Source organism: Coenobita brevimanus, chromosome 43 (genome assembly GCF_032717465.1).
Source record: "Coenobita brevimanus isolate Jiangsu-jjx chromosome 43, ASM3271746v2, whole genome shotgun sequence".
Lineage (NCBI taxonomy): Eukaryota > Metazoa > Arthropoda > Malacostraca > Decapoda > Coenobitidae > Coenobita > Coenobita brevimanus.
In genome coordinates, this window is record NC_136996.1 from 8,890,427 (window position 1) to 8,916,057 (window position 25,631).

General features: G+C 42.2%; 1 protein-coding gene across 1 annotated transcript in view; it reads right to left on the reverse strand.

The window, feature by feature from the left end:
• LOC145397800 (uncharacterized) overlaps window positions 1-13,158 on the reverse strand; it is a 326,950-nt gene extending 313,792 nt beyond the window's left edge. Inside the window, exon 1 of the mRNA XM_080270821.1 lies at window positions 13,079-13,158. The gene's annotated coding sequence lies outside the window, so the exon portion shown is untranslated. The remainder of the gene's footprint in view (window positions 1-13,078) is intronic.
• Window positions 13,159-25,631: the final 12,473 nt, after the last annotated feature.

Consider the following 25,631-nt stretch of genomic DNA (forward strand, 5'->3'; position numbering starts at 1 on the left):
CCTGTGGCAGTTTATTCACCCACTATTCCGAGATGCAAGGTAACTGCAACGTGTTTGTTACCACACTTACATCCCCTAGTAGTTACTCTTGGTAGTCAGTTTATCTAACACAGCAGAAAGTCGTGTGGCACTAGCTGCTGCAACAGAATTCAAACCCCGCTGGGGCTAACAGGTCGGCTGCTTTATTGCTAGCACCACTAAAGACTTGGTTTTTCTGCATTTAGTTACAGTAAACATAAATTTTTATTCTATATGGCCCTTGAATGGTTAATTCCGTAATCTAGAGATAATTTTTGTCATCACCAGCTGAACCCTCATGAGCTGTTCCAGACTGTGGGTATATCAGGGGATTACACAAGGCAAGATTTTTTAAATTACATATTTCTTGCATGCTCTACTGATGAATCCAGTTAATTTACTGACTTTCTTAAAAACCTTGTGGTATCGGTGGTGTAGCTGTAGCATGTTCGCTTCGCAAGTGAGACTAGCAGAGTTCCAATCCTGGACCAGTGGAATCACCGAACACATTTTTATAAGCTCTCATATCTTTGTTTACCTAGCAAGGAGTACGTTTCTGGATGTAAGTCGACTGAGCTGACCTCATACTGAGTGAAGAAACGATTTCAATGGACGTGCAGTCGTAAGACGCCAGCTATCACATTTTCACCCCACTTCTTTTCCACACACAGCTTCCCGACCAGACCCAAGCAATCATACGAAAGTTTCTTGGCTGCCGCCCACTGAAATGTAAAGGTCCAAGCCTCCAGTGGAATATTTAGGACTGCACGCAAATGACCTCAGGATGCTGAATGCTTGGTTTCAGATTTATGGTTACTGCGATTCGCATTTTCTTTTCTTTCTCAAATCTTTGTGTGTGTGTGTGTGTGTGTGTGTGTGTGTGTGTGTGTGTGTGTGTGTGTGTGTGTGTGTGTGTGTGTGTGTGTGTGTGTGTGTGTGTGTGTGTGTGTGTGTGTGTGTGTGTGTGTGTGTGTGTGTGTGTGTGTGTGTGTGTGTGTGTGTGTGTGTGTGTGTGTGTGTGTGTGTGTGTGTGTGTGTGTGTGTGTGTGTGTGTGTGCGTGCGCGCGCGCGCGCGCGCGCGCGCACTGTCAACTCAGTACCGTAGTTTGGTCACGCCAAATCGGGTTGGGGTAGGGGGGTAGAGCGTCATTCTGGTAGCGATGCACTGCTACAGTGTGTGCACACAATATATTTTCACCAATATTTTAAATAGGGGGACCAATGCGGGTAAGAGCCTGACTGGTGGGACCCGGGACAACTAGCTACCCCCCTCCCTTCGTTCCCCTGTAGCAATGCAAGAGTATAAAATTTAATATTATTCATAGTTTACCTGGCTTTTCCGTTTAGCACTTCGCGTTTACCAATCCTGAAGTTCATCTGCCTCATTTGGAACCAGTTATATATATCATCATCATCTGTCTACAACAGCTGCCTTTCAAGATGCATGTCCTCTCAGTTAAAATATTTGTATCATAAAGGAATTTGCATATTATATAGCAAAAGCTTTCGTCAGCACAGCATACGTAAGGAAGAAGGTTCTACAGCGAACCCCGTAGCACTTCGCTTGTAGAGTCTTTCATTTTGATTATCTGCCGTGTCTACGACTATCGTTACTATTTCTTTAAGTTCCATATCTTAATTACTGATCCCCCTGGGGACGTTGCCACAACATTATGTGTTTAGAGTCTCTGAAGGAGACTTCTGCTGAACTTTATCGAATGCTTTTTGAAAAATGATACAGACAATGTCTACGAATATGACAAGAAGGATATAAAGGAGAGTCTGTATGACTAATGACTGAATCAGACGACTCTATGTTGGAAGGAAAACGTCAGCTGCGCAGCTAAAATACAGAGAGCAAAGGAAGCTACATGACTGGAGATGTGTGCCTGTATGTGTGTGTGTGTGTGTGTGTGTGTGTGTGTGAGAGAGAGAGAGAGAGAGAGAGAGAGAGAGAGAGAGAATGATGATGCATGAATGAAGAAAAAGAGATAAAATCGCTAAAGTGAAGCTCTTCATCGCAGACATTGCTATATTTCATTTTCTTCTGTTACATTTTATTACAGTAATCTTAGAACACCTTAGTACTGTAGGTGTTAATGAATATTCCACCTAACAGTGAAAGTCAGAATGTCTCCCCGAAACTGAGGAAAATCGTCGGAAGATAGGGAACGCAATGTAAAAATCGTTACTGTAGTGAAGAAGTTTAGGAAGAAAAGGAAGTAGCAAGTTTGAAGGTAAGAAAAAGAAGAATACGAAGTTGGCGAAGAGAGGGGGAGGAAATTTCATGGCTAAAGTAAAGAAAGATGCAGCAGATGCGAGACTGAAAGTAAACAAAAGAGAGAAGCTGTATAAGAAGTGAGAGAAAATTCCATTTTAAAAGTTCAGGAAGAAGAGACATGGCTAATGGTAAAATAATAAAAAAATGCATGGCGAGCAGAAAAAGGACGGCAAACAGAAGATAAATGAAACTGCAATACGTGGATGAAATACAGGAAGAAGAATCAGCTGCATTTCTGAGAGAAAAGAAAGAAACGTGCATGGAAGAACAGATGAGAGAATACTGCATGGTTCAGACTTTAAAAGGAAAGAATGATGTGCATCGAGAGAGAGAGAGAGAGAGAGAGAGAGAGAGAGAGAGAGAGAGAGAGAGAGGGAGAGAAATTATAATTTAAGAGTTGAAATATAGATTAAAAATAAGTGCATGGATGAAGATAAAGAAAACGTATATGGCTCGTGTGAAGAAAACACTGGTGAAGGCAAGAAAGGAAGGAGGACGAAGGCTGACGGTAAGAGGACGGACGGAAGCTGAATGGATGAATATAAAGGAGAGGAGGCAATAACATGAGTGAAGATGAGAGAGTGAGCGAGAGAAAGCGAACTTGGTGTGGCAAGGTGATAAGACTTTTGGAGAGAGAGAGAGAGAGAGAGAGAGAGAGAGAAAGAGACACACACACACACACACACACACACACACACACACACACACACACACACACACACACACACACACACACACACACACACACACACACACACACAAGACAGACAGACAGACCAACAGACAGACGGACAGAAAGAGAGGACGGCTGTCAGAGAGAGAAGGGGACGAGAAACACGGCCATCTGAGGGGGAAAAGATGACGACCGTGATGAATGACGAAGGAAGGAAGGGAGGCAGGAAATGGAGAAAGATGGAAAGGAGAGGAGAGGATAATTAACACTGTAAGAGTTTGTGGCAATAATGTTTAGCGTCCATTTTTACAGTGAAGGGCATGAAGACAAAGGGTTACTTGTTCAAATATTAATTTTTCTTTTTTCCCATGACTTCAGGGAATAGTAATTTCGTCTCAGCAATTCATTCCCTTTCCAGTCTGCGTCACTTTATATCAGGTAATTCGGCGAGTTCATTTGCATGTCCTTAGAGGTCAATACAAAACTAGTGGGATACATTCATAAATATAACATTCTTCCTACAACTCCATGGCATATTAATTTAGGATCAAAATCTTATTCTCTCTCCAGTCTGCTTCCGTTCACATCAAGAAATTCGGTACCTTCATTTGCATGTAGTCACAGTCTGGCGTAAAACTGTTTCGGGGTGTGACTGCCCCTTGTCTCCTTCCCCATCAGATGCATATGTTAAGTCTGACGGGGAAGGAGCGTCAAGAGAAGTCTACTTTGCAATTACTGCTGGAAAGGAGGGCGCCACCACCTTAGGTAGTACAGGGCTCAGAAATTAACTAAGTGGAGTACATGCTACGAAGTATCCGACTTGACTTTCATGGGCTTAGGTGTGTAGCATTAATCCCTGCCAGGCACGCTGCCGCGGCGTCATATATATATATATATATATATATATATATATATATATATATATATATATATATATATATATATATATATATATATATATATATTTTAGAAACTTCACTTCACCGTGAAGATATGTACGCAAAATAACCGCAGGAGAAATGAAAGGAGCGACAGTGAGTACTTTCGTATAATACATCTTCAGAGTGAGAAAGAAACGTCAAGGGTAGAGGTCTCTTTACTGCACATCCACAGGGAGTGTGCAATTACTGCTGGAAAGAAGGGCGCCACCACCTTAGGTGGTACTGGGCTCTCCCTGCTGCTGGTGTGCATAAAAGGCCTCTATCCTTTACATTTCTTTTTCACTCTGTCTGAAGATGCAATACACGAAAGTACTCACTGTCGCTCCTTTCATTTCTCCTGTGGTATATATATATATATATATATATATATATATATATATATATATCTCATCATCATCAGCCGCCGTTTAAGTATCCACTGCAGGACCGGCCTATCCCGACCGAAGTCGGGACGATACAGCCGATGTATCTCTACCAAGTGCTTAGGCTGTCTAGTAGAGATTGTATGTAGGGTTAGAAGTGCTTGTTAGTGTAACTGTCGTGTTGGAGTGGCTTTGGATGTGTGTGTAGTCTGTGAACCAAGTGTAATCGGCCCGCGCAAGCCGACTGGGTGCAAGCATACTTTATAGTAAGCGACACTGGTTCAACCACAGCACCCCTGGTGTCTGCCAATGCAGTACGTGGCCAGGTGAACACTCCCAAAGTTTATGACCCTGGCGGGGCGCGAACCCTGGTTCACCCGTGTATGAAACGCACACTCTACCACTGTACCACAGAGGCTCCATATATATATATATATATATATATATATATATATATATATATATATATATATATTGTTGAGAAGTGGGATTTGCTAGGTAGGAGGTACTGGTAGGTTTCCGGCGATTCTCGAATTTTTCCGCTACGTGTCAGAGTTGCCAGTTAGCCTGCTATTTGTAAGCGGAGGTAATTTGTAAAGCTATATATTAATTTTTGTGCTCTTTTTCTCTAGAATGTCTTATTCATGTGATTGTTATATCATGTAATTTTATGTCAGTTTTTATGCTCAAGCATTTAGTTATGTAATATAAGAAAAATCTGGATGTTTTGGATGTCTCTGAGTTGGCAACTTTTGCCCCTTCGAGACTGTACTAGAATTCTGGAAAGTAGGGAAGGCTATATAAGGATGTGAAAGAGACTTGGGCAATCAGTTTCGTTTCAGTTCAGTTTGAGTATAGTTCACTGTCAGTTCAGTGTCAGTGTAGTTAGTGAAGATTGTAGCTATATCACCGGTACTTGTGAAAGCAGTGAAGCGAAGTTGGCAAGCATTATGTGTAATTCTTTGGAAAATAACGACAGCAAACTCAAGAAGCCAGTGTTTATTTTACGATGCCTGAGCTGATCTGCTGCTGTGCACTGAAAGGCTGCCTCTGGGAAGAACAACTCACTGGGCAATGTCCTTCCTGTACTGAACTACTGCTGTTGGAGCCTGTGGCAGTGTGAGACGGGGATGTAACATTGGTGTCAGGAGTGTGGATCATTAGAAAAGTGCTGCAGTGAGTCAAACCTACAAGAGGGGGCATTACTGGCTGCAATCATGAAGCTATTACAAGCACAGAATGAAGGACAGAAAAAACTCAAAGAACAACGACAGGCACAAAGTGTAATTGCAATCACAGAATGAAGGACAGAAAGACCTCAATGAACAATTACAAGCACAGAACGAAGACAAGAAAGAATGAGACACACAGCTTCAAGAGACATTACAGGAGATCAGAGGGAGTTGCTGGTATTGTGAGAAGCCAGGACATAAGAAAGTGGACTGCAATAAGTGGAAGAGAGAACAGGAGAAGATCAGAGAAGGTTGCTGGTTCTGCAAGAAGCCAGGGCACAAGAAGGTGGAATGTTACAAATGGTAAAAGGAGCAAGGACGGAACAGTGGAAGGAAACCCATGATTGCAACAAACGGGTGTTGGACATGTGGTAAGGTGGGACACTTCAGCTATGATTGTCCAAATGAGAAGGATGGCATGAAGAATGCTGCAGAAGACAAGAAGGATGAGAGTAAATTAGTAAAGGCTGGTGACAACAGGCAATAACCATCCAGTTTTTCCCAAGAAGCCCCACCATTGAGGAAATGCAAGAGAACCTTGACTGATAGTATGTGAGAAGACAAAAGAAGAGATGGCAAGCAGTGTAGCAGGATTGGGAATCTTAGCAAGAAATGCCGTTGTACTGTAGTGACAGGGCCAGTGTCAGCTGAAGAAGACCTGAAGAGGATGCAGATAGAGGCTGCAGATTTGCAACCAGTGCAAGAGTGGCTGCAGCAGGGTACAGTGCGACCATCTTGGGAAGAGGTTTCCAGATTCAGCCCTGCGACTAAGAGCTACTGGAGTCAGTGGGACCTTCTTCATTTGAACAACGGACTACCGAAGGGTCAACAGGAAACATCCGATGGCCTCAGCAAATATTGGCAACTGGTGGTTCCGAAGAAAATGAGGTCCGAGATCGTGGATGAGTCCCATAACCAGATAACTAGTTGGCACCTGGGAATGAAGAAAACTCTAAGCTGGTTGTGAGACTGCCATGCATCAGGATGTTGAAGAGTGGTGTTGGGCCTGTGATTTATGATGTGTCAAGTAGGGACCCAAGAATCGTGGTTGCGCCCCTCACCAGCTGTACCAAGAGGATGCAATGCTTGAAAGAGTAGCGGTGGACATTGCTGGACCTTTGCCACTCACTGAAAGAGGAAACGGGTATATATGTGTCACCATGGACTAGTTCACAAAGTGGCCAGAAGTCTAAGCCATCCCCGATCAAGAGGCTGTGACTGTCGCTCAGGTGTTGGTTGACCATTTTTTTCTGCCGTTTTGAGATGCCACAAGAGCTACATTCAGAGCAGGGTACAAACTTCGAGTCTGCTGTCTTACGTGAGTGCTGCAAGTTACTGGGGATCAAGAAGACTAGGACGACCTCACTAAGGCCACAGTCAGATGGGATGGAGGAGAAATTCAACTGGACCGTGGGATAAGAACTGGCTAAATACAGCATAGAGCAGGGGTGGGAACGCCCAGCCTCCAGGCCGTATAAGGCCCGCAAGACCATTTGATCAGGCCTGTGAGGCAATTCATAAAAGCAATTTCATAAACTCATGAATATATATATATATATATATATATATATATATATATATATATATATATATATATATGCTGGGCTGCAGTTGACTTTAAGCTGATAATTTTGTATGGCCAGCAAATGGTGTTAAAAATATCCAAATGGCTCTTAATAGGAGAAAGGTTCCCCACCCCAGGCATAGTGGGACAAACAGAATGGGGCCAGAAATTACCTGCTTTGCTGATGGCATATCAGCCTGCATCCCATGAGTCTACTGGCTAGGCTACACCCTTGCAAAACTGATGCTGGGCCACAAGTTACATTTACCCATTGACTTGTTATTGGGAAGACCACATGGTGAAGAGCTGCCTACATACACCTCCATCTATGCAAAGCATCTTTAGGAAAGACTGGCTGAGGTACATCATCAAGTGCAAGAAGATGAAGTGCAAGTATGATACAAAGGCAAGTGAGGTGAGCTTCAAGGATGGTGACAAAGTTTGGTTATACAAGCCTCAGTGGAAGAAGGGATAGTCACCGAAGCTGTAGAGCCCACGGGATGGGCCTTATACTGTGTTGGACCGCCGGGACAGTATATCTGGGACATCTCCGAGGAACCATGCTCAACCATACCATAGGATATTGAGGAGGACCATGGAGCTGAAGTACAAGATGATGGTGACAGTTTCCCAAGAGAAGAAGTGAATCAGGAAGAGGGCCAAGACATTCCAGAAGGAGCGGACAGTGTGAAGGAGCAGGGACATCATCAGAAGCAGCATAGAATACCTGATAAGTTGAAGGATTATTTTGTGTATAATTAAATGTTTAGTCTGGATTAATGGTTATGTTTGTATAAATTGTGTAGTTTTGTCGAGACGACAAAGGACTAGGGAAGGGGTAATGTTGAGAATCGGAATTTGCTAGATAGAAAGTACTGGTAGGTTTCCGATGATTCTTGAATTTTTCCGCTACATGTCAGAGTTGCCAGTTAGCTTGCTGTTTGTGAGCAGCAGTACTTTTTAAAGCTATATATTAATTTTTGTGCTCGTTTTCTCCATGCTGTTTTAGTTATGCGATTATTTGTTTGATCATGTAATTTTATCTTAGTTTCTATGCTAAAGCATTTAGAGTGTTATGTAATGAAAGAAAACTCTGGATGCTTTGGATGTCTCCGAGTTGGTAACTGTTGCCCCTTCGAGAATGTACTAGAATTCTTGAGAAGCAGGGAAGGCTATTTAAGGAGGTGAAAGAGCTTTGGGCAGTCAGTTTCGTTTCAGTTCAGTTTGAGTATAGTTCACTGTCAGTTCAGTGTCGGTGCAGTTAGTGAAGGCTGTAGCTATATCACCGGTACTTATGAAAACAGTGACGTGAAACCGGCAAGCAATAACTGAATTTCTTTGGAAAATGAAGACAGCAAACTTAAGAAGCCAGTGGATATTTACCACGTATGAGCCGATCTTGTTCACCCAAAGGCTGCCCATAAGAACAACTCACTGGACAACGTCCTTCCTGTACCGTTGGAGCCTGTGGCAGTGATGGACGTGGGCGTAACAATATATATATATATATATATATATATATATATGTGTCCGACTCTGGGCATAGGCTTTTCAGCCTGATTCCGGGGCCCAGTAGTCCTCCCTTACATACCATACACCTCTACATGCCACCACTTCGGCACTAACACCCACCGTCCATATTGAATACATGCTAGGGCTGTCTCATACAGGACTGGTGTACTGGTATTAGCGGGGGTATTTTTATGACATGTCGGCGGGTCTTCTGGTAGATCAGTAAAGATTGGTTTTTATCAAATTCAAATTCTTAAACTGTTCCCTGCCCCAGCCGAGATTCGAACTTGGGTCCATTAGAACTGCAGGCCACCTCTCTATCGATTGAGCCACCGCCCCCCCCATATATATATATATATATATATATATATATATATATATATATATATATATATATATATATATATATTTTAAGTACACTATTTAGAAAACATCGCAGTTATATTTTAATAACAGAAATCTTAAAGTGGAACAGGGATATATCTAATATTAAATTAGTTTACTATGCATCAAAAATCTGGGCGAAAATTTAAAAGTGCACTAAATCTGACGAATGTGACGATGACACGGCCATGGAAACTAGAGCGGACATTCACACATAACATGAAACAAAGTGAAATATAGACCAATTTGTGGTATGTTACAACATGAATATTTATGAACACAAATACCACAGTGATTGCCGTCTAATCTAATCAAATCCCATTGGCGGATTTGGTGGGAATGGGTGTTTTCAATGGCAGTCATCCTTAAATGGTTATTAACTCTCGCGTTCGTATGACTCACTCTCAGCTAAATAAAATTATTTTGCACTATCTGGAATAAAATGCTAGAGTTGTTCGAACCACGAAAGAATTATTTCAATCAACATTAACACGGGGGTCGATTTCTTACCTGAATTAAAATATCTAAAATAGCAGAAACAGAATACCACACAAGGGAAGTGATGATATGACTATCAACGCTTTAAAGCTCCCATACTAACACTCAGTAGTATACAACTGCTTAGTGGCATAGTTTCAATAAAAAATCCGAGTTACCTCTACCATGAGGGTTAATGGTATTAGTACTGGAATCCTCAGGCTCTTGTATCTCACTCTCTGTGGAATAAGAAAGCCTATCCTTGAGTAGAAGAGCTGTCTCATCCATAATGGGTCAAGTTCGAGGTAATAAAGGTGGCCTCAAATGAGAGAAAATTAATTAAACAAGGAACAATAAGGGCATTGTGTAGGTTTCTTTTGTCTTTGTGGCAAGTGTGAGGGGCGGTACGCTTCCTTCTTAATTAATTCTACCCCCTTTCTTCACATCCCTCCCAATCCACCAAACCCCCTTCTCCACGTCCCTGGCCTCATCAAGACGGATCATTTCACCTCTCTTGGATGCAAATAAGACTATTCCTTGTCATAAACTTGATGGAAATTAGGACTCAGATAAACAGGGACTCAGCTAAAATAACTAATAGTCCGCCTTAACGATCATCGTATAATTGGCAGGCATTAATCTAATCGTCATCGTCTCGCCATCGCCATCGCCTTAGTCTTTGTTTTTGTTTTCTTCGTCTTCGTCGTCTCTTTCTTCTTCTACTTCTTCTTCTTCTTCTTCTCATGTCTATCATCAGATTATTTTATTCAACTGAGGACACGTCCCTATAGCGGCAAGGTTAATGTAGGCCATATCTTATTTCTTTAGTTTTAGAAGCCTCTCCAAAACTGAATAAAAGCGACGGTTGATAGCAGTAACTGCATATAAAACGCGGTATCTGAGTGAAGTTGCTTATTCTTACAGCCCGATTACGCTACTTTCGATAAAGTTTTTCTACAACCAAACGATTCATCCACTCTGGGGGAATTTTTTCGGACTGGGAGGAGGAGGGGGCCTTAGATCTATCCTTCTCTAATCCCTCCAGTGCCACATGATGCTCTTAAACTGATTAATATCGTGTGGTAATGGCAGGAATAGGCTACAATACGTCATCCTTGTTAACACTACAGAGGGAAAGATGCGGCTGCAGACCCTACATGGAAAAGACGTCTTTGTATTTTTCCCTACTACCGATCGTGTTTGACGAGTTGCTGTAGGATATTTCGAACTCCTACCACTTTCTCCCAGGCATAAAAAAAAGAAGTGTGAAGGCTGAACGACTACATTCTGAAAGTCGTTAAGTGGAAAATAAGCACGATTCTAGTAGAATTTTTTGGTTTTGTATGTACTTCTTCAGTTGGATGACCACATTGTGAATAATGATTATCATCATCATCGTCATCATCATTATCATGATAACCATCAGCAACAGCACCCAATTTCAGTTCACTATAAGGCAATGACTCCTACTGGCACTCAACTAACAATCTCCACTCTTACTTCAACGTTCTTACCTTATAGTATCCCATTCCGTGAATATTTTCATATCTAATTTTATCATCTCCACTACCTACTACTTTTTTGGACTCCAAAATCTGGGTAACCACTCAACTTACAGAAACTGTCCACCTCTTATTGCCCGTCGAAAAACGTAGTTGTGACTATTATTTATATTAGTTTCGTCTGCTCTCATGAACCTCTCACCTTATCCCTCCACTTGATATATGTAGCCTATATCAGTATACTTTTCATTCCTTTCTGAGAAAATTTATATTTATGTTGTAAAGACGTTGTTAGATTATTATTATTATTTTTTTTTACCCACAACTTATGGAACACAATTATTATACAAGTTAAATACCCTCTACTCCCTTCCTTGTCATCTGTACTCGTATACTTGCGTTATTTTGTACAAATCGAAATTGAATTGTCTACTGTAAGTCGATATAGCTCAACACACTCCGGCATTAGTTTCTGATTTTAACGGGACGAGGCTGAGCATACCCATTTAGACTTTAAAGGGTAGGGAAGCAATTAGTTACTCATTCTAGCTAATGCAGGACTACTTCTTTCGACAGTAGGACAATGCTCCCCTGTAGTGGGTTACAACCCATTTTGGTGAACCTAGCTATACGGACTGAAATAGGTCTGTAACGATGTACAGTACTTAGATTTGAATGTAGATAAAAATAAACAGAATGACTAAAATGACTACGCTTGCTTGAATAGATGTGAATCGGTCCAAAGTTACCGAAATGGGCTAACTGATGACGAAAACTATCTGGATGGACCCGAACTGATACAGTGGAGCACGACTGAATGTGAAGGCCCTCGCTGGTTCTAACTGGACATAACTGAAACTTAATGGAACTGAATGGTCTTGAACTGCTCTGACTAGACTTTAACAGTTGTGATGGACCTGACGACCTACAGTAAATGACGTGAATGGGCCTCACTGATGCTAAATATCCTAAAGCCTGCATAATGTAACCTGACCGGGTCGATAAGGATGAGATGGGCCTAAACAGTTCTGAGGTGACACTAATAACTAGGGATGGACCGAAATGTGTCCAAATTGCTGTGAACTGACATGAATTGCCCTGCCTGGGTAGGCATAGATGCGGAGAGCCTTAAATGACCTAAGTTGCCTTAATACAATTAACTGGATTAATAATTTTGTCTGAAACGAACTGTCAATGAATGGCTCTGAACTTATCTGATCTCTGATCTGACTGGGCCTGGTTAGATGTGAAGAGCCTTAACTGACTTAACGTGGCCTGAATAGACTTACTTTGAACTGGTTGGTCCTGATATAACCTTAACTGGATTGAATTAACCCGACTTGAACCGAAATGTAACATATGTGCCTCAGTGTCTTTAAATGTGTCCGAGTATGCTTGAAACTGAGTATAGAAATGGCTGTAACAATACATGAAATTACTTGCAAGACCTGATTTTACAAGGTTAGGCATGATTAAATATGAAAACCCTAAATAGCCTCAAAGTAACCTGAATTTATTACTGGCATAATGTAAAACAAAACTGAAAAAAAAAAAAAAAAAACGAAAGTTGTGTCTTCTAACCTCTACGCTGGCTGCCAATGATGATGATGATGATTAGAGAAAGTGTAAATAAGAGTTCATGACTGTGTATGAGAATAAATATGAGTTGGTAAAGATTTTAGTGTGTGTGTGTGTGTGTGTGTGTGTGTGTGTGTGTGTGTGTGTGTGTGTGTGTGTGTGTGTGTGTGTGTGTGTGTGTGTGTGTGTGTGTGTGTGTGTGTGTGTGTGTGTGTGTGTGTGTGTGTGTGTGTGTGTGTGTGTGTGTGTGTGTGTGTGTGTGTGTGTGTGTGTGTGTGTGTGTGTGTGTGTGTGTGTGTGTGTGTGTGTGTGTGTTTTTGTGTTTTTGTGTTTGTTTGTGTGTGTGTGTGTGTGTGTGTGTGTGTGTGTGTGTGTGTGTGTGTGTGTGTGTGTGTGTGTGTGTGTGTGTGTGTGTGTGTGTGTATATTTACTTGATCTTCGGAAAGCAGCAGGAGATAAATTGTCCTCCAGTCGGATGCTACTCTTGGGGTGTTGGCTGGACAATTCTGTCCTACCGGATAAATGGTGAATTGTTTAGAGAGAAATGTACTGACCTTGGAAGTGTTCCGTCTGGTAGTGGTGGAGACATGGTGGCCTGTGTGTGTAGGAGCAGGGTGGTGGTGTGGTCCTTGTGATTCCCAGGCACTACCATACCACCATCACCGCCACACCACTCCCGCTACATCACACTCACACCTCCACTCCGTTCCTCACATTCACATCACCCCACTCCACCCGCTATCTCCCTTTGTAGAGCCTACACTGCCAGAGTTCAGAGCCTGTTAAGTGTTTAGTCCGTATGGAGAAGAGCAGGACAATTTAGTCCTGAATAATTCCAAAAAGTTTCTATAGGTATCTTGCTTTTCAGTCCTTCTACATTATCTCTCACGTAACACCTTGAAGCGTTAGTAGATTCACCGAATATTCTTGTTTTAAGGCTTCACCTCCATGCTGATCCATCCAGAGGTGCCACTTGAAACACAGCGTTCCTCACATAGTCGGATATTGGTGGAACATAGTTTTTGTTCATGCTATTAATCACTTTAAGGTTCGGTTTGTATTCTTTGTTATATAGAAATGTCTGTCTTTAACGCAGTAGATGTCTCAGAAACACACACTGAAATAAAAAATGTTATTATGTACGATATACAGCCTATTATACACTGTGACACACATTAAAATTTTTTTGTCATAATTCTCCTGCTGCCTTGGCATAACATTGGCACACCTTAACAACTGCAAGCAGGAAATATGGTAATTGTAACAGCCTTTGAACTACACACAGACTATATGGTATATGTACAGGTGGTTAGACATTAAAAAGAAAAACAAATAACATATAGATATCCATATTATATACAGTAAAGACTAACGCAAGTGCAAATATAAGAAACTGACGCAATTGTAGATACCAAAATTAATGTTTTTCTCTCCCTTCCTAAAGACAGTTTCTCAAATAACAAGTTGATTAAATGTGTTGCCTGTCTCGGTGACGTGGGACTCTGCTGGGTGTGACACTGCATCCACCCACCCCTTTCCCGGTGGCCACATCTCCTCCCCCACATGCGCCTTCCACTACCCCTACCACTCCGCGCACCTCCCACCACCAACACTTTAACCCCTCCCACCTCCATCCCCACCCCCTCCTACCTCCATCACCTAACACTCTCCCATTTCCAACACCTCTTCCTCTCTGTCATCTATCCCCTCTCCCCACTTACCACCCCTTCCACCCCCAACACTTAACCCCTTCTCATCTCCATCCCCACCACTCTTCCAAGTTACTGTAACACGTCACCCTCACCCATCTCCAATGTCTCACCCTCCCGTCGTCACCTATCATATCCCCCACCTGCCACCCCTCCCACATCCTGAATCCCACCTCCTTCTCCTCCGTGCCACCTTCTTCCACACCTGCCACCCAGCCATCACAGCGCACTGTTCTCGTTACTCCGTCCTCGTCTCGCGTCACAGTCCTGTCCCAACGTAAATGGAGATGTCAGTCTATCTCGCAGCTCCTCTAACCAGCTCACACCAACTGCCTCCTCGTCTGCAGTATGTAAATAAAACGTCGATGAAAGTGAAAGGGCGTAACGTGATGGACTGCTGGTGAGTCAGGATAAGTTTGATTGGAGTTGTAAGTTTTCTGTTGCGGCAATAGAAATACTGATAGATAAACTGACAAAGACAGATATATATCCAGATAGACACTTTTGGTTTAGTCCTTTCAGAAGACAGAATACATTTTTATGAACCTGCCGATTCTAGGTTCCTCTAGATGGCTTTATTCACCTTAGGATAAATATTTCAAAGTGAAAGGGGTGTATATTGTCTTCATTAAACCCTTCTACCTGAGGTCTTTCCTAAGCTGAATAAGGCTGTCTGGTAACAAAAAAAAAAGGGGGGGGGGGTAAAAATTACGGTTTGGGACTGAGGGGATTTAAAATCACGTCACAGCAACTTCCTCAACTTAACGCGGCGTCACACTGGGCCAAAAGTGGCTAACATGTGAGCAGCTTTTGTGAGCCGTTAGTCAAAATGACCCGCGGAGTGAGAGATTTCGCCTGCAAGGCGAAATGGATAACAGTTTTCGCTTACAGCTTGTTTGTGTGATTAGAACTCAAATGAGCCTAATATTGATTTTGTAACTGGTGAGAAAATATTGTGGTATCACAGAAGGAAACTTTAACCAAAACTGTTAAGTAAATACAATTTAGTTCCTGTGGTTTTTATTCATTTCTATTTTTTTCCTGTGCCACGAAATCAGTATTCAGACACTCTGGTGACCAGCCTCGGAGGCTGTCTGTTTTGTTTCCAAACAATAAGTGGAAAGCAAACTGTGACCAGTATTTGATACGGATCCTGCAGCAAAGAAAACTCTAACAGACTGCCCTGTGGCTCTGGAGTTGCTGAAGTACCTGAGGCAGATGCAGAATTAGGAAAAGGGAGTGCGTACACCGTGCTGGTTTGTTTACAAATGACCACGAGGCACCAAGGCAGACGACAGCTAACCGTTTAGGCTCGCTAAAACACACGCGTGTGACGGCAGCTCAACTTTGCTAGCTGTTGTGATTCACAAAAGCTGCTCGCATGTTAGCCACTTTTGACCCAGTGTGACACTGCCTTTGACTAATTTTTAGCAGTTTTAAGCAAAAAATGATGAACACATCTTTTATTAAGCCCTTGACTACGAGGACGTTAAATCTGCTTTATTCTTACTGCTGCTAAATGATACTACACAGGGTAGGAGAGTACACTGTTATAGAACAGGTTAGTATAGAAAATATGCATCCTCTCCGCATTGAAAAATCTCCCCAGATTTCACAAATGCTAATTATAAAAGTAATCGCACTGAAGTGGTTCATGGTTATTTGTCTGGATGACCTTTGTACAGTCGATAGGCATAATCTATTTCAATTAGCTACCTAAAGGCTTCCTTAATATATTTCTGATGTTTCTCGATGTGATAGGTGATGATGCCCACCAACCTCTCACTTGATGAAATACGACCTCTCTCTCTCTCTCTCTCTCTCTCTCTCTCTCTCTCTCTCTCTCTCTCTCTCAGCTCAGGAAATCGTTTACTACGTTGGGTGGTAACTAGACAGCCAAATGGGCGCTTGGTGGCCTAGTAGATTCAGAAACTGAAACTGGGTGTAGCCCGTTAGGGTTTACGTAAAAAAAATTGGTTGAGATTTACTGCTTAAGTCATGCCACTCAGGGTAGGGTGAGTGGTCATTCTCGTCTTAAATGTTAGCACTAAGTAGCCTACCCAGGGCCTTCACTCTCTTGATTGGGCAGTAAAGGAAATGATAATGGACAGACTGATAGATAACTGTTTCCAGTTGACTTTGTTTAACCATTATGACTCTTCGAACTGGAAGGGATAATCGCAGTCATCAGTATCATCTATTATTATCATTACTGTTATTTTTATTATCATCATCATCACCATCATTATCATCATCATCATTATTGTTATTATTATTATTTATTATTATTATTATTATTATTATTATTATTATCATTATTATGGGGGAGAGATTGTAGTAGAATGGATGTGGAAGATGTGCAGATTGGCCTGGGAGGAAGGTAGAGTACCGGAGGATTGGAAGTCAGGTATAATTATTCCCTTGTACAAAGGAAAAGGGGAAAAAGAAGTGTGTGGTAATCATAGGGGCATTTGTCTTCTTAGTATAATAGGAAAAGTGTATGGTAGGATACTTATTGACAGAGTTAGAGAAAGAATAGAGAAATTAGTTGGAGAAGAACAGGGAGGCTTTAGGAAGGGAAGAGGTTGTGTAGATCAGATATTCATTCTTAGATCTTTAGTGGAAAAGTTTCTAGAGAAGGGAAAGAAGTTGTATGCGGCTTTCATGGATTTGGAGAAAGCATATGACAGGGTGTAGACAAGGATTGTGGAAAGTATTAAGAATATATGGAGTAGATGGAAAGTTGTCGAATGCTGTGAAGAGTATGTATGATGGTGCTAAGGCTGCAGTGCGTGTGGATGGTGAACTAAGTGAATTTTTCTATTTGAAGGTTGGGTTGAAACAGGGATGTGTCATGTCTCCATGGTTGTTCAATCTGTACATGGATGGGGTAATAAAAGAGGTACAAGGTAGGGTAGTGGATGTTGGAGTGGCCCTGGTGAGAGACGATAGTGTTTGGAAACTCCCTGCACTGTTGTTTGCAGATGATACTGTGTTGTTGAGTGAAGACGAAGGGGAGCTGCAAGGCTTGGTGGATGAGTTTGGGAGAGTGTGTAAGAAATGGAATCTAAAGGTGAATGTAGGGAAGAGTAAAATGATGGTCTTTGAGAGAGGTGAAGTCAGTGAATGTACAGCGAGGTTGGATGGTGAGGAATTGGAAAATGTGAGTACGTTTAAATACTTGGGTAGTGTGATGAGTAAGGATGGAGGTTTGGAAGGTGAAGTGCTTGAAAGGGTACAGCAGGGAAGAAAGGTTGCTGGTTCTTTGAAGGCAGTGATAAGAAACAGAGAAGTGAGCATGGAAGTGAAAAAGTTACTACATGACAGTATTGTGATACCAACTCTAACGTATGGAAATGAAGCTTAGACGTTGTTGGAAAGACACAAGTCAAGAGTGAGAGCAGTGGAAATGAGTTATTTAAGAGGAGCCTGTGGAGTCACATGGAGAGACAGGCTGACAAATGAGGATATAAAGGAGCGTTGAGGTGTGGATGTGGATGTGATAGGAAGCGTTAGGAGGAACACACTGAGGTGGTTTGGCCATGTGGAGAGGATGGAGGGTGAAAGACTGACGAAGAGAGTGTATGTGAGTGAGGTGGAGAGGGGAAGAGGGAGGGGGAGGCCGAGGATGAGATGGAGGGATGGGGTGGAGAGGTATATGAGAGAGGGGGGTGTGAGTTGGGAGCAGGGCAGTGAAATGGCGGGGGACAGGGCGACGTGGAGGCGTTTTGTTTGTGGCCACCCCAAACGGGATTGAGGCGTCTGGCAATAGACAGATAGATTATTATTATTATTATTATTTTTTTATTATTATTATTAATATTTTCTTATTACATTTTTAATGGATCCGAGACCTAGAGTCCTGCAAAACATGCACTCTGGAGTTCTGAGAGAGTAATGAACAGTATCACTTGAAGAATCAAGTAGAGAACTTTCTTGACAAGGAAACAGAAGAGTTGAGGATATAATCACCACACTAAAAAAACAAATGGATGTGGACAGGTCGCGTTGTATGGACCAAATATAAATGGTAAACAACCAGTATAAATGAGTGGCAGCTCTAAGGTGGGGAGGGAGAGATGGACAGTGAATGAGTTGGGTAATTAAATTCGGAGATATGCCGGGATTCGCTGGAATACGATAACAGTCAATACGCCAGAGTGGAGAAAGACAGGAGAGAGTTTAGTCATGTCTATGAATGTTCTTGATCAGTACGTACTTGAACCTCATAAATGTCAGGGTGCTTTCCTAAACATAATAAAATTGTCTGGAAACAGAAAAAATAAAACGAGCTCGGATTGAAAGAGTTGGCCTGTCCCGTCATTGGAAGAATAATAAAGTTTGTCTTACACATCATTCTCGTTCAGCTGATTAATAACACTGTGTAACAAACAATTTGTTTATTCATTTTTTTTTTTTTTTGGTCTTGTTAGACTCAGTTTTCCACAATGGGGAAATCTCCTCATTATATCTTTTATGGAGAGGAGAAGGTGTTACCTACGATTTGCTGGCTGGATCTCCTACCCCAGTGTATAATCAAGAGAATTACGCCGAAGTCCAGCTTGCAAAGTTTCAACGCATACATAGTGAAGTACGAAAAAGATTAAAAGCCTCAAGAGCGGAGATGATGGTGAAACAACACAAAGGTAGTCAAAAAAAAAAAAAAAAAAAAAAAAACGTTGGAGATAGGCCAAAAGGCTATGATCAACAACCCTGAGAGAACTTCCAAGCTCAGACCTAAGTTCTGTGGACCATATACCATTGTGGAACAAGTGCGTGGACATACTTATCGAATAAGGGATGATGCTAATGGAACTCAGGAGGCAGTACATGCTGACAGGATCAAACCAGTAAGTCAAGAGCTAAGCCTAACTAACCAATCGTCTGATGTGTTGTCCCCTCTGTCTTCGTCGCAGTCTATGTTGTTGTCCGTACCTGTCCCTAACCAAGAGTATCGCAGCAAGCTACGATCCCACAGCAAGAGCGATTAAGGGAGTATCTTCTCTTGCAGAATATGTGTTGGCTGTGGCTTGTACTCCTCTCGCGTTGCTTGGTGTGGACCTATGGAATGACATCGGACACGAACACGACTGCGTTGGTGCCAGAGCACTGAAGAGCCCACTTGGAGAGGTAGTGGTAGTAGAGGATGCAGTATGCATCTACTATCCAATGGAAGGATACCTCCAAGCTCCAGATACTGTTAAAGAGGTCTCTAAGGGATTGTTTCACCTCAGACAGTAATTGTCGGAAGTCGGCAAGTTATTCAACCGAAACCCACAGTTGACGACCTTAGATAATGAAGCTTTGGCACAAACCTTGCATAGCATAACCGAGCTTCACACTGGACATATAGATAGGCTCACAGACAGGCTCACTAAATTACATGTCGCTTTATCTAATGCAAACTCTGATCTTTCCAAGCATGTCCATGCACATACTAAGAGAGGACTTGTGGATCTCCTAGGTATCCTGTCTCAAAAGCTTTTTGGTACGCTTTTTGGTACAGCGCTAGACAAGAACATGATGCAATTGGGTACACAGATGCATGATTTGGCATTGGCGGCTAAGGCGAATAACATGAACAGTTAGGTGAGTTCACTAACAAAGCTAACGAGATAATTAAGACTACCAACCATCTCGTAGGAGTTGTGAACAACATCAAAACCAACCTACCAACCTTGACTAACTTAGCAATCGCTGAGTACTTACATGCTCTCGACGAGTCAACCACTGCTTTGGAGTTGCATGCAGCATATGGGTGGATTGCTTAATCGATGCAAGTTTGAATAGGGTTAATGCTTTATTGCTTCCTACTCACATTTTGAACAATGCTCTTGACGTAGCTATGATGAAGCATGGATTTACACCACTTTTTAGTATGAGTCAACTGGAATATTATTACCCATTGTTAGAGGCCCAGGTGACCCATGATGGCATCCTGATATTGGTACCTATGAGGAATGCTGTAACATATCATGCATGGCGGTTCATTCTCTTCCCTTTTGCTACTACTAACAATACACCTGTCATTCTGAATGAGGGACCAGAGGTGCTAGTGGTGTCGGATGACAAAGGGTTTATAGCAGAAACGACTGTGGATGAATTTAAGAAGAGTAAGGCCTCATTTCTTGATCTCCATGTATGTCCTGCTTTCCATTTCGTCTTCATTCCGTCAGAAGTAGAGAAGTGTAAGATGACCTTGTTGGACACAAACAGTTCCTCTGCACCGCAACATTGCACTTTCCAACCCATTCAACTGAAGTCAGTTTTCCATGCTCATGTACATGCAAAACAATACTTCTTTCTTGAGATAGAGGACGTAACACTCACATGTGCCTCACAAAACCAGTTCCTTAGGGTAAAGGGTTACTATGATGCACCCAATTATTGTGAGTTGCACAGTAAAGAGATAGCAGTTCTACCTAACAAGCACAATCTACCCTTGTCGGTGAACTTCTCGTCCCAATTACTACCCTTTATACCTTCATTCAATGTTTCTACCTTGAATGTGACTAGGCTAAATCATGTGCTCAGAGATACAGTTCCTCACCCAGCTGAACCAGACTGATTTAGAACCATATGTACTGTCCTATCTCCCTTCATACCTTTCTCCTTCCTATTTTGGTCCTGGCGTTGGTCTTTTACTTATTGTGGTCTTGTCCTGTGTTTGTGTTTGGGGCTACTATCTACGAGGCCGAATGAGAAACCCACTAACCACAGGTCCGTACTCGCGGATCGCAAGTGGACTTGCCTGCATAGTTAGCTACTCTACACATTGGTTGGGCTACACGGTAGTTAGGACAACAGTGTCGACGGGGACGTCGAAAAGGTGTGGCCGAGCAATGTTTTGGTGCCAGACATCGTTTCCATGATGAGCTGTAGTCTCACACTATTTTTACATATTACATACAAAGGTGTTTAAACATAACGTGTGTGTAATATATTGTGATGATAATCAATCAAGCACCATGTTACTATAAGTGTGGTGTGGGAATGAGATGAGCACTAGACTTGCAGAGCCCAGCATTTTCTATCATAAACAATGAGGGTAAAGAGAAGGCGATAGAGAAATATTAATTGTATATATCTTTAAAGTCTTGGGGGACATGTTTACCCGTTGGTATACTTTAATGTAATCAATACCACTTTATTGAGGTGTATAATGTGCATTATAAAGTTGTGATGCTTCTATTCATGTATAAATCCCAGTTGTCTGTGGGGTTTGGCACCGCTGATTTAGCTGACCTCAGCGCCACTCCCAGTGGGGAGGCCGGCCAGCTAGACAGAAACCACTTACCATTCAAACAAGAGGGACGTATATACTCTGGGCTCTCTCTGTGTCGCAGTTGTATCTTTCTGTGGCCATTAAAAGGGATAAATCTGCCCAGCTTTCAGTTCACCTGCACACGCTACCTCTACAATTCCTTCAACAGGATCGACACCGATTCCCACCATCTCCAGTGTGTGAAGACATTTGGTGGAGAGTGTCAGCCGGAAGTGACTTCGACCAGGTGGAACGTTATACCTTGATAACCTTGCTTGGAACAGTGCAGTCACGGCTAAGCTGATATATAAATCGGTGATCAGCTGTGGTGTTCCAATAAGCTGATACATTGGTGGTCAGTTGAGGGATCCACACAAACCGACACATCTCTCTCTCTCTCTCTCTCTCTCTCTCTCTCTCTCTCTCTCTCTCTTTATAGGTATATGTACACATTCTGTATATATATATATATATATATATATACTGTATATATATATATATATACCTCACTCACATACACTCTCCTCGTCAGTCTCTCACCCTCCATCCTCTCCACATGGCCAAACCACCTCAGTGTGTTCCTCCTAACGCTTCCTATCACATCCACATCCACACCACAACGCTCCACAGGCTCCACAGGCTCCTCTTAAATAACTCATTTCCACTGCTCTCACTCTTGACTTGTGTCCTTCCATGCATACTGTATATATGTTTAATATGCATATACTGGATGCATTAATGAAGGCTAAATTTTACTCTTCCAGTTCGAAAGGTCTCTCCAAAGATGAACATAATTGTCTTGTATTTGAAAAATCATCATTGAACGTTGTGGGGTGGATGTGGATGTGGTTGAGAAAATTAGGAGAAATACACTGAGGTGATTTGGACATGTGGAGAGAATGGAGAATGAAAGACTGACTAAGAGGGTGTATGTAAATGAAGTGGGGGGAGGGAGAGGGAAGGGAAGAACGAGGATGAGGTGGAGGGATGGATTTGAGAGGTATATGAGGGAGGAGGGAGGCAGTTGGAAGAGGGCAGTCAAATGGTGGTTGACAGAGCGACTTGGAGGCGTTTTGTCTGCGGCCACCCTTTGCAGGATTATGGCGTCGGGCTATAGATAGATAGATCTTTTGACTGGCGGGGTGGATAGCATGGTAGTACTACTGTTCTGGCAAAGCCTTACAGTATAAAGTAATACAGAAATGAATGCTAGTTCCTTGAACATATTGTTATAAAATCAAAATTGGAACAAGTACGTGCTCCATCTACAGTTCCACATTTTCCTAACACTAATTTGATACCAACACGGATTTTTCTTTAGTTATGTCCTCATATGATGGCATTGTTTATGAACTGCAATTGCATTCTAATCCAGTAATTAAATGTAAATAAGGTACGCCGACGGTAGAGAAAGTAACTGCATCTCCAAGGCGGCTCTAGACATTTATACGTGGACCCGCACATTTCCATCCCGAGAAGAAATTAACGTAGACTAAGGCGGGTTCTCTTCGCTCAGATCACGGGCAACCTGTTATCTTTTATGGCAGGTTCTCTTCTCTCAGATGAAGGGCAACCTGTTGTCTTATACAGAGTATAGCTTATTTAGGGTTAGCTTGACCAAAATTCCTTCAAGTCATTCTGTTTTGCCACCAATCACCACCACCTGCCCGATCCTCAGGCAATTGTAAGCCTCCCTTACCAAAGAATGCTTAAGTTAATACCAGTTAGCTTTACGAGGTACACTGTGGCTGAATTCAATCATTGTTTAAGTCCCACTCTTTTCCAACTCGCAGTAGTTATTGTTGCATTCAGGTCTCTAGTAATACTATTAGGCAAACGAAGAGAATGGGGAAGCTAGCTTCGTTAAAAAATAATATCGAACTGAGAGTCGAACTCAGGTATTTCTAGTGGTGAACTGGGAATGGTAACCAAGGGCTTCCCTCCCAACCCCCGTTTGTATCCCACTAATATCTGCCACGAATTCTTTCTCGGTCTGCCTGCCTCCAACTTCTCTTCAGTACCTTATTCAACTCTTGTATTTTTCACGCTCTCTGTGTCCCTTACTCAGAGCAGTGATACACATTTCGTTAAGCAAGACATTCCCCTATGCTGAAATGTTTATTCAGGTCGGAAGCGTTGTATCCTCGTAATGAACACAATTTCAGCACGTGGGTAATTTTTTTTCATTTGATCCACTCACGGTACTATGAGACAAGGCAGTTTGGTATTTTGTTTTCATAAGTATTTAATAGCTTGAACAGAATATACAGTATATATATATATATTATATATATATATATATATATATATATATATATATATATATATATATATATATATATATATATATATATATATATATATATATATATATATATATATTGTTTCTTCCATCTCCTGATGACTTTATTCAGCACTGAAGCGAGTTTTTCAACTTGAGAGTTTAGATGTAGCCTTCACTGTCACCCCCTCCCCTCCCCTTACTATTACTGTGTCCTTCTAATTTTAATGAAATAGCCTGGAAAACGTAAAATGTAATGTAAATGGCGTCCTTGGACTAGAAGCTTTATGGGCCCCAGGTATTGCGCTTTGTGCCGAGAAGTGCTTGGCTGTAGAGGCAACAACACAGTGGTTCACCTTTTATAGTGGCCTTCGCAAGTATGGGTGGTGATACACTGTTGCCCACACCGCCGTCGCTCACAACGCTTTGAATTATATTATTCATAATTTATATTTCTCCGGTAGATTTACGTTACCAAAGCATAATACCAACCTTAAACAATCTACTGTTCTCACACTGTCGTGCAGTCCACCATCCAACAACATACGTACTCCTCTCGTGCAATACACTGTCACCAAAACAGACAATTCTTCAACACAAACTCAACAAAAGATCTCCGGGAACGTCCTTTTGAAATGGCTGGTTTCCTAAGGTCCACAGGGTTCACATCCAGGCAAACCTACGATAACAACAACAACAACAAGGGCTTCGGTGACTCGTGGGTTAGCGTTCTCATATCATGATGTGTGAGCCCCAAGGTGGATGGAAAGCTGATGAGAAGAAGAGCTAGAGCTCCCATTTCATCAGCCCTCGGAACTAGTGCCTGACCATCCCCCCTTTTGCTGAACTTTTTCAGTGTTTCAAAAACAGACAGTAGTCCAGCATGCTCTTCAAGACAAGTTTTTCTAACCGTCAACACCAAACTACATGCACAGTACACACTTCACTTCCTTTTCAAGATTAAAAAAGAAAAATGGCGCCAAATAACCAAACCTCAGAGTCCCTAGGGGGAGGGACCCTAAATGCCCCCACCATCCGCCCCTCTCCCGGTGACGACTCAACCAGCTGCCTGGAAGCACTGTCTGACTCACTTCTTCATTTTTGCAACATTCGTGGCCTCTCCTCTAACTTTCTGTTGAGCACCACCTATCCTCTAAACCTCACCTTCCCTTCTTAACCGAGACTCAGCTGTCTGAGGCAACTGATAGCATACCCTTTTCTGTATCCTCCTACTTTCTCTATACTCATTTCAAAGCCAAAGGTGGCTGTTGTGTATGTGTATGCAACGACTTATCTTGCTCTCGTGTTCCTGAACTTGAATCTTCTAAATTCTCTACTCTATGGTTTCGGCTTTCCTGTCATTCTTTGACTAATATATCTGTGCTGCTTACATAACCCCTAATTCTACTGACTATGAAAAATTCTTCGACTATCTTACTTCTACGACGGAACACATTCTATCCATTTCTCCATTTTCTGAAATCTCCATTCTAGGAGATTTCAGTGTTCATCATCACCTATGGCTCTCCTCTCCTTTCACTGATCCACCTCGTGAACAAGCCTACATCTTTTCTACCCTTATTGACCTAGAGCAGCTTGTACAATATCCTACCTGTATCCCTGACCACCCTGGAGAGAGCTACAATATACTTGATATCTTCCATACAACTAATCCTTCTGCTTACACTGTTAATCTTTCCTCTCCTTTGGGCTCCTCGGATCACAACCTTATTACCTTAACCTGTCCTATCGCTCCAGTACGGCCTATGGACCCTCCAAAGAAACGTCGACTGTGGCACTTTCGATCTGCGCATTGGGAGGCCGTCAGGCAGTACTTTGATTTTCTCTGGAAT